At 38.1% G+C, this 16,600-nt stretch overlaps 1 protein-coding gene across 5 annotated transcripts in view; it reads right to left on the bottom strand.

Moving 5' to 3' along the window:
• The window catches only part of tnk2b (tyrosine kinase, non-receptor, 2b), a 64,744-nt gene extending 49,520 nt beyond the window's left edge, over positions 1-15,224 (bottom strand). For 2 of the 5 annotated variants that reach the window (XM_037787480.1, XM_037787488.1), the window contains exons 1-2: positions 14,947-15,223; positions 2,187-2,422 (exon numbers count right to left, since the gene is read on the bottom strand). The gene's annotated coding sequence lies outside the window, so the exon portion shown is untranslated. Of the gene's footprint in view, positions 1-2,186; positions 2,423-14,946 lie in introns of all 5 variants that reach the window. The other 3 variants (XM_037787484.1, XM_037787487.1, XM_037787489.1) reach the window with 3 other exon arrangements.
• Positions 15,225-16,600: the final 1,376 nt, after the last annotated feature.

The raw sequence follows: 16,600 nt of genomic DNA, 5'->3' as shown, positions 1-16,600 counted from the left end.
ACACAAAATATGAATACATTTTTGGTCCCAAAGCTCTCCTCTCTGCTCGAGACTGGAACTCACCGTCTCTGCTCTTTATTACCAAATGACTGAATGTCCCTGACTGAATTCTCTGTGCATGAAAACAACTCTGATTGACGGGGGTACATTTGCTCTTCTGGGTTCAAGTCCAGCAAGCTACTCAGCCATTTTATCGACAAGGTGTTTGCATTCATTCAATCAATCAAAGCAGAGCTGCCAACTCAAAGTTCCTATGTGTGACTGCATTCTGCTGCACTTTAGATGACATTAGATTTAAACAAGCACATGCTTCATGGTGCTTGCAGTGGATCATCCCACACACGTGAAATGGTAACACTGATTTTATCATTTCTGTTCATATAAACAAAAAAATGCATCATTTCCTGTTTATACCAGTGTGCTATCCAGCGCAGCGCATAGATCAGAAGGGGTTAGAAAGTTGTTACATCCCACAGGAGTCAACTACTGTACAGCACTGTTCAAAAAATATATATGTAACAATGGAAAAGTCATCACATACAGCCTCTGAGCCTCAGCTCACACGCTACCTCATGAAAAGAATCATTCATAAAAACACAACATCCAGGACAGAAATAACTCAACAGGCTGATTAACATAATCTCAGTTCCAAAGTATGAAGAGTGGTTAATGTACTACTTGCGCTGTATAATGTTATTATTATAATATATTGGAATAAGGCTGTTGTTAAGTATGACTACGTCTTTCAGTAACACAAGTAGCATTGTTTTCTGTTATATTATATTATTATATTATTATTACTATAAGCATTACTCTGTAAGTAGCATTTTAATGTTGTAGCCGGTCAAAGCGGAGCTAACTACTTCCTTTACTGCTGGGTTGTTTGACAATGGATCATTTTATAAGTTGGCGTTTTGCGTGTAAACATCTTTATCTGAAAAGTAACTATAGCTGTTTAATAAATGTAGTAAAAAAAAAGAAAAACATTTTACCCTGAAATGTAATGAAGTAGAAGTAGAAAGTAGCAGAAAATGTAAATACTAATAGTAAAGTACATATACCTCAATGTGCAATACTTCAGTGATTTTCACATTACAAAACGGTAAAACTACAAATGCACTGTTTCAGTCAGACATCAGACATCTATCCCCTCTGGCAGAGGAAGGAGGCCTGGCCTGACCCCAACAGTACCGAGATAAGCATCTGTAACAGGGCTGCCACTCCACCTGCTCCAATTATAGAACTATTTACAGACCTAAACACTGATGGTCTGCTTCTGATAAGTAAACAACCGGCCTGGCGGCAGCATTCGGTCATTCGTGTGGTGTTTCACAAAACAAAAGCATGTACAGCGTGTCAGTGAGGGCACCCACTCACACAAAGGCATGTTGGCACGATTCCTACATTCACAAGCACACATACTGTACACATTCACATAGTCTGTTCCTCTCACTGTTTCCCTCATTCTTCTTAGCTCTCAAACGCACGTTATCATTTCTCTTTGTCCTGAGGCTTGCAGACACCTGTTTGGGAGTGTCTGGCTGGCCAGCATCCTGTGCGTGGGTCTGTTTGTGCCTGAGTAACAGAAGGGTTTCTATCAAAGCCACCAGTGTGACTCTCACTTCCTCCTACTCTACCTCATTAGCTCTAAGAATTGTTATTCGGCGACTGTGTCCCACATATAGAAAATAAACAAAGCTGGGACGTGACGGATCCTCTTTTGGCTACTCCAACACAAGCCTGATGAAACAGGAAATGGTCAACCACATCCACCTTTTTTCCTCTTTTCTTCATCCTCCTGCCATGATATGTTTAAATCTTTTAACTCGCACACGAAAAACCAACAGCATGACCCAAGATGACATCATCCTCAGTATTTGCTCCTCTGCATTTCAAAGGTGAATAGTTCCCATTCAGACATACAGAGAGCTGGTCTGTGGACCTCCCCGCTTTGAAGAAAGCACAGTCACTGTTTGGCATGATCTCATGTCTGCATAGCTCACACACACACACACACACACACACTGAGACGGAATAGTAAACCAAACTCGTGTGTGTGTTTAAACAGTGCACACCACAGCAAAAACATGCACAGCACACAGTCACACCCAGCTGCAGTGAATTCAGCAAAACAGAATAGCATTGATACAGTACTATTGTCCGACACACGCACACAATCTTCTTACCTGCAATATTTGAGCCGTAGAAACCTGGTTCTCGTCGAGCGTCCGCTATGACACCGTAGATACTCCTCTCAGGTTGATGACAGAAGGTCAACCACGTGCAGACGAGGCCCCCAGTCCATTGAGGTGAGATTTTGCCCAGCTACGAGTCCATGGCACCGCGACGCTAGCACACGCTCACATGATTTCATCCTCATCCATTGGTCAACACAAACCCAGGAGTACGTTTCAGGACTTGCCTGAAAAAACAACGAAAGAAACAAGAAATTGTTACATTATAGGGGTCTGAATATCATATTATTTCCTTCCATAAAGCATTACAGAGAGCTTGCCTCATCACCACTAACTGCAGATCTGCTGTATTTCCTGTGCGAATGACATGAGGCAGATAAACACCTTTACAGGCACTGAGTCTCTCTACTGTCCTGATTGGTTGAAAGTGAGCACCCATGGGTCTTTGTGCACCCACAGAGAGACCTAATACTGTGATGAGAGAATGAGTCGGAGCCAGGACACTGGAGAGGTTTACATGGTTTCAACAGAAAGGGACTTGACTGCCCTGGAGGGCCCCCTGCAGACACACACTCAGTTTGAACACACAGGCTGATAATAAGCACAGCAGCAGGGATGTCACGATACCAGAAATTCAGTAGTCAATACCAACACCAGTGAAACTCCATGATTCTCAATACCAATTCAATACTACGGTAAAAAAAGAATAAATCCCATGTACTTCAACATACACTCCTTTATTAGCGTTTGCATACTGTTTTTTGAAGTTACACAGGTCATAATTCCCTCTCGGTTATCTATCTATATTGCTGTGAAAACATCAGTTTCACGCCAAAAACTACATTTTACAAGATTACATTTGAACGCATCATGATAACATTAGAATTAACCTTAGCCCAATAATTATTTTTACTAAATAGAGCCTGAACGCATCATAATGTAAACACCTCCCGTAAACGTTAGCTGTTAGCTCCGTGCAGGACTGTGCTGCCCATCGGCTGCTAACAGTTCACGTTAACTAGCTCTGCTCCTGCTGATTTCAACACGGGTTTGTTGTTCACAGTGAAGCACTATCAGGGAAAAAACAGGGTGCGTCTCCTGGACGTGTCGATAGTGAGGTTACTGCATCCTTTCAGATTTTAGACGCCGTTAGTCTCGAGCTCTGGCGGTACCTATACGGTACTGTAGACAAACGTTTTCAGAATTTTGGCATCGACTTGGTACCAAAGTATCGGTTCTTGTGACATCCCTAGACACCTGTTCCTATTAGTGAGGAAACTGAAAAGACAAGATGAATAAATTAGGTTATCAACAGCGGTTATATTGAAAGGATAGTAAGTCAATATCCTGTTTGACACTTTAGGGTACTGTAGACATGCTTCATGATGAAAATTACTCCGCCCCATAACATTTTGGTATATAACACATAAAATAAATAAATTAATAAAAAAACACCTTATGTTTCAGTTCAATGTCTGATTTTCTTCCTTTCTATTTCAAAGCAAATGAAACTTTACATCGATTGAGATGAAGCGGAAGCCAAGCGTTGAGCAACATCCATCCACCCACTCGCACGACACACATGACCACACAGAGTTCTGGCAACACCTGAACTCAGTAAACCACAGAGATGAGTAACTTCCTCACAATGGCACGCTTGTAAAAGTGAAACCATTCTGATTACATGAATTTGAAATTGTTGGTTAATTTACAGTATAATCACCTCAGAGCACAAGAATTTGATATAAGTCCTGAAAAAGTTAAAAGAAGGTGAAACTCTATCTCACTGTCGCCTGCTGAAACAATAACTAACAGTGGGCTACAACCGGAAGCAACTTCCGATGATTAATGCGAATTGACTTGACATTGTTCCAACCAGGTCTGGGGGCTGTGATAGGAATGCCTGAGGGGCCCTGAGCAGGAGAGGGCAGTATGAATGAATCAATGCAATTCACACGAGGACACAGTCCGCCCACCACCTAGTGAAGTAGCTGACTGGAGCCTACAGTGTCAGAGGAGAAGCTCACAACAAGGAGAAACACCAAGCTATTCTTCCTCCCTGCATACGCTCCACAAATGACTCCTTTGTCTGCGAGCAAAAGAGACTACGTATGTAACTGTGCGCGGAGAAACACGAGCACACCGGACAGTAACACACCAATCACATTCAAGCTCATAGGCGCGAACTATAAACAAATACACACACTCGACAGTTTGGAGGCTTTTAAGTGACAAATAGCCACTGGGATGTCAGTCATTTATCGACACTATTCATGCATTAGTGGCTCAGGCTAAAGCCGTAAGCTGCATCTTTTTCTATTGACAACAATCTGTAACATGCCAGAGGGCGACATCACACGACCTCAGTGGATTTCACATTTTTGTTTTGCAACTCTGTCAGTGGGCAGGGCAGGGAGGAGAAGGTAGTTTATGGCTGCGGCCCCCACCCTGGCACATAAAGACACACAAACACCACCCAGTTCCTAGGGAGGGTAAGAAAGGCCCAAAATAAACTGCACAAACACGGTCAAGCACAGAGGCCACTTAAAACACGATAAATGTAAAGAAAATAAACTACAGTGACAGAAAAAGAGTGGTGTTTACGATCTGTTTACTAGCATGCACTGAATTTAATGTGATTTAAGTTATGCTCTGTCAGCCAGTCCACCACTTTGCTCCAGAATTAACGATCTCAACAAATGTTGGATGGACTGCCATGAAATTGTATACAGACGTTCATGCTGCTCAGAGGGGTCGCGTCTAGAAGTCAACCCATGAGTTGGGGAAACTCTCACAAGATGGTTAAGGTTAGGCATTGATCCCAAATAGGTAAAGTCGGGCAGTGAGTCTTGCGAGAGTTTTTCAAGTTTTTGCAGATTTCAGATCAGATTTTGCAATTTGCGGGTTACCTTCTAGACATGACCCCAAGGTAAACATTACCTGCTAACCATCAGCATGTTAGCATCGCATTGTGAGCATGAGGATGTTAGTATTTAGCTCAAAGTACTGCTATGCCCAAATACAGCCTCTCATAGCCACTAGCACGGCTGTTAGACTTGTTTTTCAGTACATGCATTTCCTTTCTTATGTTGGTTCATTTCTGACATGCCTGTCTTCTTTCATTACATTATGACCAAACAAAGACACTGGGCTCTTGGCTAAATGGTTGGTTGAACATTGGTTGTGGTAGCTATTTCATGTTGTGTTTTTCAGTAGTCAGTAACGGACATGGTGAGAGTTTTCGACTTAAATGGTGACCTTGCAGTCAGCATTTGCATATCAGGCTCACATGATGCAAATTCAGTCTGAAACGATGCAAAATTTGTTCCCACAGTCCAACTGTATGAAACTCAGGATGGTGAAACCAGTTCACCACAAACAACATAACAAGATCATCTGTTCATATTACTAAACCAATATTATCACATGACGCTCTTCATCCCGTCTCCTAGCTCTTTGTTTTTTTAAAAAAGCCTCTAATTAACCACGATTCATCATTCTGAATAGAAAGCCTGCCTCTCTTGTCTTTTCCATTGCAGAGTCACTGCTGATTCATGCACTCCAATGTCAACAGAAAAGCCTTTCATTCATGCTGCCTCCCCCCACTGATGAAGTCAACATGGCACCACTCACCAAAAAAAAAAAAAGTGTTTTGATTTGCATCATCTTTAGTTTACCAGGACCTCTTGAACACTGACAATGGTCTTTGTCTTAGACTGCTGTATTTTAAACTCATCTGCTAACCGCTTATACAGTAAATCATTTCTATACCAACAACATATCAGGTACCCATGACAACAGCTTAACCATAGAATTTAAACTTCATATATATGTGTAATATATTAAACTCTGAATCAGTTTAGTAACTTGTTTTGATGATGTTCCTATGGACACTGAATGTAAATACTCCCATGATCAGGCTACCATGGTAATAAGAGATGAACTAAGGAGAGGCCAGGCCAACTATATTCTCTCCTGAGGACAAAGCAAAGCTGAAATGAGGAAGACGAGACACTATGAGGAGGTGAGAGGAGTGAAACACAATCTTCTCTCACCAGCAGAGGAGACAGTACATGAAAAAAAACAGCCCTCTCTATTGCTGTCTCACACCCACACACATATAGGACGCGTGAGGAACATAGTGGACAGAAAAGGAGAATAAATCACAGTGTCACATCATCAATATACTTTCAGTCACACAAGTCTCCATTACAGTGTTCCATTTATAAAGATACAGGGTTGACATACAGATAGGAAGGTAGGGGTGGATACAGGTTAACAACAGAATACTGAAATAGACAGATTAACTGTTAGGGATGCAACGGTGACAATGGGGCCGATCTATTTGTTTACATTTTATGTTTATAAACTATACACATTATATACTGTAATTTTAATTCCTGTTTAAGTTTTGGCCAATTTGTTGCTTCATTAAAAAAGTTATAATTCCTGTTAAATTTGAAGACTTATTAAGAAAGTTGCTGATGTATGATTTATTATTTTAATAATAAAGAACAATTAAATACATTTATATCTATGTATTTATTGGTCACATTTTGTTTTACAACGTTAATCAATGTTTAAGTCAGGCTTGATGTTACCTTACACATAAAATAATGATCCTAGTCACTTCCACACAGTGAGGCATACAGCTTATTAGCTAAACACTGGTATCAGATCAGTACTCGGTATAGGCTGATACCCAAAGCCCTGGTATCGCTATCCGTATCGGGACTGAAAAAGTCAGACCGGGGCTTCTCTATTAACTGTAGATGTGCATGTGGGAGGAAGCTGTGTGGTGAATAACCGTTATTAGGAAGCAGCTGTGTGGAGTCAGATTGGGCATAGAAAGTATTTGAGGGATTTGTGGCAGCAGAAACACAGCGGTGGTAAAGCGTGGTGAATTAAAGGGTACTTCACTTCATCAGTTAGTAGTAACTATAGTCACAGCTTCAAGGCTGGCGTTTTTCTTGCCACCAACAAACCTCATGACAAGACCAGAATTAGACCCTCTCTCTATACCTTCCAACATCCCTACCCTGTCTGTGGCTGGATGTTTCGTTTTGTTGTTTTTTTTTAATAGGTCACTAATATTTAGTTTCATTTTTTAAAAAGATTATTTTATTTTTTTTGGCATGACAACAGAGGGCCAGCTCAACAAAAGGGGAGAAACAGTCCGTTATGCAAATGAGCCCGTCCAGCGCGACATGTCAAGCGAAGCTGTGAAACTAGGCGATCTAGTTCTAAAATGAAACCAGATTAAGCGGTGGCATCACCTATTTCTCGCTTAAAATGTTTGCGGAAGTAGATTCTGGTGGATTGTTCAGACGGAGTAACAGAAAGTTTACGAGCAGGCCGCCATGTTGTCTCCTGTTTGAAAAGGCGAGCAGAAAACCAGCGACTAATCACATGCATTCCACATTAGGGTACATCACCGCTTGAACGGCCAGTCGAGTGGAGCAGCGCGTCCTCTACTGTTCTCGCCGGACCTGGTGGACATGTACCACTGGATTTAACATTATAGAGATGACTACTGACTATTGGTATAACAATTTAGACACAAATTCATAGAATGATCATAAACGGTCCAGACACACACTCGGTTTTGACCAGGTCTTCTTAAAACAGCTGGACACTGTTCATTTTTTAACAAATGTTACTCAAACTGGAGTAAACAGTGTAATTGTTGGGGATGGGGACTATTTTCAGCTGCGGATTAATACAGGTGTGGTGCTCTAGTGAGTATTTACAGACCCAGGACAGTGTATGTGAGATTGACTCAAATAAACTACATTGCTACATTGATTATCATAATGAAGGAACATGTCAACAGTGTGGCTCATCGATGATTTTTAATGTTTTTTTGGCACAGAAGAATAAGCATTATGGAAATTAGCTCGTAGCTAAATCTGACATCTCTTCTCTTTGAATGAGATTAATGATTTTTGTACATGGTCGTTTGAGACACAAATGAGTCAAACAGCTTCAAGTCTTCATATATTACTGTTCACATTCTGCTCATAAAACAGCACTGGAAAACTTCCTGCACACTAGCACATTGACATCTTATCCCCCGGCTGTCATTCTTGATTACGGACTTGTATTCACTTTCAGTATAAAGTACAGCTTGTATTGCTCTGAGTCACCAAATGTTTCACTCCTTCAGGAAGGTGGTGCAACACTGCAAACTGTCACATCCTGTTGTTGCGGCCCACATTTAACACTATTCCTGTATTTCTAACTGCTCGCTGGGCAACAAGCCAGTATTAAAAGTAGTGTTCACCCCATCTTATTACATGTCCAATCACCTGTAATCATACTACCTCAGAGCGGTAATAATCATCTTTAGAGGTCTGTGTTTAAACATGTCGGGCAGAAGGGTCTGGTTCCTTTTATTTGACTTTCTAGGAATTATAATCATCGCACCATGTGGTGTTGTGAGGAGGAAGCACCTCGGCATCCACTTTGATAGATACATACAGCCTTACAATCACACAGGAGTGGTGGCTATATAGAACTCAGCTTCCTCATTCTCTACAATTGTGGCATAATTAAATATTAACGAAACACACTTCAGATAATTCTGTAATAAAAGCTAATGATGATCAAGTTTACTCCCTTTCTAATGGTTTGTGTGCGTCATGTTTGACTCTGAAAGTCAGTAGCTGCCCCTCAAATTAGCAATGTTCTTGTTTAATACAAGTAAAAATCTACATATTATAGCTCATCAAATAGCCAAAAATAAACAATGGAGTCGACGCTTTATGTAAATCTTAAAATCAGTACCAGTCATAAACTTGTGGCCTGCCTGTGCGTCACTAAATCAGTCTTTAGTGAGGAGAGCACGACAGTAAATGTGTTTAACTGCATTTATGTCACATGACTGTCAGCCTCATCCGACTAGTTTAGTCACTAATGGAACATCCTGCAAGTAATAGGAATGGGGCTGGATTTTGAGCAGCAATCGGAACAGAATAGATTACAGAATAATGCTATAGAAAACTAAGAGAAAAAAAAAATCTTAAAAGATGTATATGCTATATTGTCTATTTCCGTATTTGACACAGGTAAATCTAGCACCTCACTTTACCTCACTACACTGGATGCATTACGGTGACGCTCTTATCCAGAATATTTTCAAAAAAGTAATTTACAATTCAAGGTTTTTACTAAAAGACGACATAACAACATAGGGCATGTGGGCTGCACAATATAAAGCCTCTCTGACCACTAGATGACATCACAACATCACCTCACAGGAAGCTGGGAGATTGTACCTCAACAAGAAACCACATTTGGTGTTCTCAAGAATCTGCTCATTCCACAGAGCTCTCTACGATCCATCACTGCCATGATGTGTATTTATGTGAGCACTCCCACTATCACCACAGACCGACAGCGTGTCATATTCAGACGAAAACTGGATCGTATCCACTTCAAACACAGGGCAATCCATTTTACAAGCTACAGCATGTGAAAAGTGGAAGTAGCTATCACCAAATCTGTGCTGATGTGAGGGGTCAATGTAAGAGCAGGAGATCTTGCCTACTGATATGAATTCCAGCAGGCAACCACAAGTATCAGAAACCGAGACCAGACGTCATGGTTCATGAGCAGATTCTGATCTACAATGCCAAAAACATGTAATTAAACACATTGTTTGCATGACACCGTTATACTGATTAGAAGACAGCTCTGCTACAGTAAGTCTGACTGAATTCACAACCAGTGTAACACTTCAACCACATCATAGCTTCAACACATTAAACATCACATCCCACATATCTTCTAGCACCATCCAATGTCAAATAACCTCTTTGTCTATTTTCCAAAGTGTGCAACAGACGTATGCATAGTCATGACATGTACACTGACTTATCCAGGAGTGTTTTATACAGAAAAATACGAATATAGTAGGAATGCACCAATACCAGATTGGATATCAGGCTGATACTGACTCAAATAGCTCGGATATCGGTGACAATGGGGCCGATCTATTTAATTCAGCTCTATGTTTATATACTATTTACATTATATTCAGGAATTTTAATTCCAGTTTAAGTTTTGACCAATTTGTTGCTGCGTTAAAAAGCTTTACAACTGAATTGTAATTCCTTTTTTTTTGCCAAGTTGTTGGTGTATGATTTATTATTTTATTAAGAAATAACTACATTTTGATCTACGTATTTATTTGTTACATTTTGTTTTACAAAGTTAGGAAAAGCAATGTTCAAGTCAAGCCTGATGTTGCCTTACACATACAAGAATGACCAAAGTCACTTCCACATAGCGAGGCATACAGCTAATTAATTAAACACTGGTATCGGCCGATACCCAAAGCCTCGGTATCGGGACTGAAAAAGTTGGATCGGTGCATCCCTAAAATATAGAGACGAGGGAAGGATGTGAGATGTTTAGAATATTCTGCATTAAATCAGCGAGTTAGGTTGATAAAGATCCCTTGTAAATTCCCATTGCCTTCAATTTCCATTTCCAGACCGTTACAAGCTTAACTGTAGTGAAATAAAGATTGTGTCAAACTGAAAGGAATATCTTATCTTACACTGCAAGCTTTATGAAGTCAGACACTCAAATGTGTAATGACTGACGATCCAAGCTGATTTCACATGCAAGTTAGTTAAACACTCTTGTACTTTAATGTCAACATTAAATCATACAATCAAACAAATCACTAGGAGCCGTGTGGCGTTCAGCAACAACTACCTGATTCATCAACAGCCGATTGTACGAGAGTGCCCTGGACTCTTATCCTGTCGGACGACAGCAGGTCAATCTGATTTTACAGTCAAACACTGGCAACCATTAAAGTTAATTGTACCAATAAAACAATCAGTCGTGTGCAAATGGCTTACATAATGCCAAGCATAAAACTATGAGCATTACTCATAGATCTACAGATATAATGACAGTTATAACAGCTGGTGGTGTGTGTCCGTGTGTGTGACGAGCAGAGATAGAGAAAATGATAGTGTGTTTTCTTTAAGAGACTTCAAGCATAAAGATACAATACTCACAGCAACTGACAATCCCTCGTGCTTGTTGTAACTTCTCTACGAGGATGAGTGTGAGTGTGAATAGAGAAGCTGGGCCCAGCTGAGGAAGTTAATCTACAGGGTAGGAGATAGAAAGCTTTGTTCTGCTGCCCTCAGGCCTAGTATCTGTCACCAGGTGTGTCAGGTGTGTCAGGTGTGTGTGAGGTGAGAAAGAGAAGAGGAAGAAGAAGAGAGAGAGATAACACACAGCAAGTGGAAACAAGAAAAGCCCTTATGGAGCTAAACTGCATATTTTGTCTTTCTGAACACATTTCGTTATTTACAGGTATTTTATTCATCCTGGGTGATCTGATTTCTTGGATGAGAATTTTTATATATGGCAGCTTAATAAAGTTTCATCATGTAAAATACACTGGTTCAAACTCAAGGGTCAGAAGATGCTTGCTAATCTTATTTAAAGGGACTGTTTGTAAGAATCAGAAATGCTGGTTAACAGCGACACAGGTGTCGCAGAGACTCCGGCCCTGGAGACCAAAGCTACGGTCTCCCCCGCGTCCTCCGACCGCGGCCAACACTGTTTTGCAAGACGGGCTTCACTAGATAGAACTTTGCGGTTTTGGTGCTTCCGTGTAGTTTGTGTTGGAGTCTGAGTCTGAACAGTGTAGCCACACACAAGTGCGCATGGGACACCGACCCGGATTGATTTATACGTGTAATAAGTTACAAACAGTCCCTTTAACTGATCTTTTACATGACATATAAAATAGGTTACAAAAGGACAACAGGCACATGGAGTGTTGTTATTTATTTTAAGTGAAAAATCTATTTCCTTATACAGTACAAATCTACACAATACATGCGGCTATACAATATCATACAAGTCAGCACAAAAAATCAACGTAGCTTACATCCAGACAAGCAACTCAGTACAATAGTACTCCATACAGTACAGAGGTTCTGTATACATATTTGTGGTCTTACATTTAACACATATTGCACCTCATTTGTAGGAAAATAGTATCAAATTGAAGTGGTGTTTCTCTCATTCTTGAAGAAAAGATGGAGGCGGTCAGTGGTGAAATAGTGGTGAAATAGTGAGGTGATAAACATTAATTGATAAATAAATACAAGCAAAATTCCAACAGTATGAGGGGCGGAAGTAACGAAAAATAATTGGTAAAAGTGTTGAGGTGATGAAAATGGATGTGAATTGAAAAATAGTGATGAATTGTGCATTGATTTGATAAACTTGATTGATATTTTATTTGAAACAGTGTTTATCTGATAATCAACATTGGACCGTTCATCATTCACAACACCCAACTGACATTTATCGTTTACAGCACGCAATTATTTTTACTTCTGCCCTATCAGTCGTTTTGGACGGAAGTAACAAAATTTGCGTGCTGTAAACGATAAATGTCAGTTGGGTGTTGTGAATGATGAACGGTCCAATGTTGATTATCAGATAAACACTGTTTCAAATAAAATATCAATCAAGTTTATCAAATCAATGCACAATTTATCACATGATTTTTCAATTCGCATGCATTTTCATCAGTTCCATTTTTATCAATTAATTTTTGTTACTACCACCCCTCACACAACAGGTGCTTGATTTGATGATCTCAGTTAAGCCTCCCAGGAAGTTCCTCCTCAGTCATCACCTTCAATCTGAAGTCTTCCTCTTTTGGCTCCTTCAAAGACAATTAAGCAACAATTATTATAAATTATCCAACTATTGGAAATTGAAAGATGCAGTGTGTATTTTTAGTCTCCAATATGAGAACTTACTGTGTTTTTTTCCATTCAAAGCTCACTTTATCTCTGAAACCAGCTTCTGGTCATGAACTTTCACTGCATCCATCTAACAGCTTCACAAAAGTGCATCCAAAGTGGTTCACCTACAAACATCAGATGGCATCTTTCGATCAAACAACTTTACAATAGCATTGACTTAAAATTGTTACGTTTTCAGAAATATCTGCACTTTTTGCTTCCATCAAAGCAGCTACAGTAAAATCATTCTCTCACAAACAATAACAGTCTAATGTTAGCTTCATTTACAGGTAAACTGAACTCTTTCCTCGGGCAGCCAAACCTAAAAGTCAACTATATAATGATGCCTTTACATGTAATAATAAAAAAGGTAAAATGCAGCAACTTACCATCATTTTATTCAAGGTGTCCTTTTGATGAACGCTGCTGGGACAGAGAATCCTTTGGAGATCAACACAGAAAATTCAAGCCAAGTGGCAAATGGGATTTCTGAAAATACTGCCTGACTGTAAATCGTCTCCTGGTTGGCTGTTTTTTGTGCAACCCGGAGCAAACACGGAACCTGATAGTGCCATAACAGAGGAATAAGTCTGTTAAAGAATAAATAATATAATAAATAAAAGAATATATAAGTATATAAATAAATACATGTTGAAATATATTAAGGAATAACTAACAGAATATCTAAGTAAATAAAAAAATGTATAAATATAGAGGAATAAATAGAAGAATACATAAGTAAATAAAAAAATGAATGTGGAAATATAATGAGGATAAATAAAAGAATATACAAGTAAATAAATAAAAAAATGTGGAAATATAATGAGGAATTAATAAAAGAATATACAAGTAATAAATAAATATGGAAATATAATAAGGAATAAATAAAATAATGTATAAGTAAATAAATGTGGAAATATAATGAGGAATGGATAAAATAATATTTAAGTAATAAATAAATGTGGAAATATAATGAGGAATAAATAAAAGAATACATAAGTAAATAAAAAAGGTGGAAAAATAATGAGGATGAATAAAGAATATAAGCAAATAAATAAATGGGGAATTATAATGGGTAATAAATAAAAATAATATATAAGTAAATAAATATATGTGGAAATATAATGAGGATAAATAAAATAGTATATAACTAATAAATAAATATGGAAATATAATGAGGAATAAATAAAATAATATACAAGTAAATAAATAAATGTGGAAATATAAAGAGAAATAAATAGAATAATATAAGTAAATAAAAAATGTGGAAGTATAAAGAGAAAAAAAAGAATAAATAAATGTGAAAATATAATGAGAAATAAATAAAAGACTAAATAAGTAAATAAAAAATGTGGAAGTATAAAGAGATAAAAAAAATAAAAGAATAAATAAATGTGTAACTATGACATATAAAAGAATAATTGTAGTCATTTGAATTTATTTTGACATTTATTTGTTCATTTATTTGTGTATATATTTATTTATGCATTTTTTTCAAATGTTTATTTAGTTTTTTGCACATAAATTACTCTATTTTTTCTGTATATTCTTTTTTTATTTAGTATATAATAATTTATTTATGATTTATAATATTTTTTGTAGAATAATACATTTTTTTATACAATGTCATTTATTTATTTTTCATTCATTTATTTTTCCTTATTTTTTGCCCTAATGTGAGCACAATGTCAGCATGCAGTCATCTCACATTGTTTGCCAACGAGCCAAACTTTTATGCACAGAGAGTTCACCCAGTCACACCAAAACAAAATCAGCAACCAGCCCGATATATCGCTTTGCTTTGCAGGATAACATGACATCAGACCACTCTGACAACTCTAGCTTTTCACTGCAAAGCCAACACTTTAAAACGGAAACTATTAATAAAAGAGTAGTAGTGTTTTCTGTGTGCAACATGTATATATATATATACTGCTCTCCACAGTGAGCGCTCCTACCTGTCAATCTCAGCTCCTGTCACTTTGCTGTCTGTCACCTCCTGTTACTGTTCCGGTGTGTTTCAGCTGCTCCAACAAACCGGCTACAAGTTCACGCTGTAACGCTTTAAAGGCTCTCGGTCATGTCGTGAAGGAGGCTGGATAAAGTCTGCAGCAGTCCGGGTTGAATGGTTCACTGAAGTCTGAAAACACAGTGTGGTTTGAGCGCTGAGGCTGCTGGCGTCACTTCTGTGCTGTCTTTGTACAGCAACAAAGATCGTCTGTGTATGTGAAGATGCATCACTACAGCGAGGGAACACAGACTGGCTCTTTGTGCACTTAGTTAGTTAGTTAGTTAGTTAGTTAGTTAGTTGTTTTTTTGCTCCTTAACTTTAAGGCAGTTCTGTTAAAATTAACTCTTTTCCCCCCTTTTTTGTGTACATAATGTATATTTATTAGTATTAGTAGGCTATTGTGTAGCCTACAACTGAGACAATATACATGCAAATGCAATTAGTTTAATCTGTTTCTTTAGTTTTCATCTGGCGATAATAATCAATACAATAATTATATGATGCTGTGCAATATTATATAATTATCTGACGGACACTTTGTGTAATAATCTGGCAAAACTGTAATTTCATCAATATACATATTGTATTTTTACATTTTATATTGTATTATCTCTTATATTTTGTATCTCTTTTTTGTATTGTATTATCTTTTCATTAGCACCTATGGGATTGTCACAATCTAATTTCATTGTACTACACAATGACAATAAACGGCTTGAATCTTGAATCTTGATATTCAGGTTACAGGTTACTTCAAATTATCTATAACATTATCAGAGCGTTTTATTTATTTTATTTTTTTGGGGGGGTATAGGAAAAGGGTGGGATTGTAATATGAAGATGATAGTAGTGACGGGGTGGCATTTAGCTTAATTTATTTTTATATATAGCTAAGTAAATGTTCAGGAACATCCTTGTTTTCTATACTTTATTGTAAGAGTGAAAAAGTTAAATTTCCAATTGCTTACACTGCATACATTTTTTTTGCATTCTTCTTCATACATATAATTTCATAACTATCATTGGGCCTATTTACTCATTTACTAGCCTGTAAGTAAAAACAAATATAGTTTAAAGTAAAGCTAATGCAGCTTTGTGGCACATTGTCATTACATTTTCCTACTTGCCACACGTACAAGAAGATTTCTATGTGGATTTTGCATGTTGCTCTCTTGTTCATGTATACTTCCTCACTGGTCTGGGTCCTGCTCATAGCAGTGAGAGGCTTTGTTTATCTGTCTTAGCCTTGTTATTGACTGGTGACTGAGTTAGAGTGGTCACTTGGTAACATTTACTTGTTTCCCATTGATACATTTGTATTCCCTGTTTGTATGTTTCTTCTCATTTAATTTAATGTAAGACTGTGGTCTGCATTTCCTCCACCACTCTCTCTGTGATGATGTTTGCTGCAGCAGGAATCAGTAGCGAAGTGAGAGCTCTCTCTTTCTCTCACATCTCTGGTACACATTCAGGCTGTCAGCCCACTCTTAAAGGAACATGACACAATTTTGCAATACTGCTCCACTTTGTGGCTGCAACTTCTACAAACAGCTTTAGTGCTTTGGTTTGTAAAATATAATAAGACATGTAATTTAAAATCA

Source organism: Sebastes umbrosus, chromosome 12 (genome assembly GCF_015220745.1).
Source record: "Sebastes umbrosus isolate fSebUmb1 chromosome 12, fSebUmb1.pri, whole genome shotgun sequence".
Classification (NCBI taxonomy): domain Eukaryota; kingdom Metazoa; phylum Chordata; class Actinopteri; order Perciformes; family Sebastidae; genus Sebastes; species Sebastes umbrosus.
This window is presented reverse-complemented; position numbering and strand designations above follow the sequence as displayed.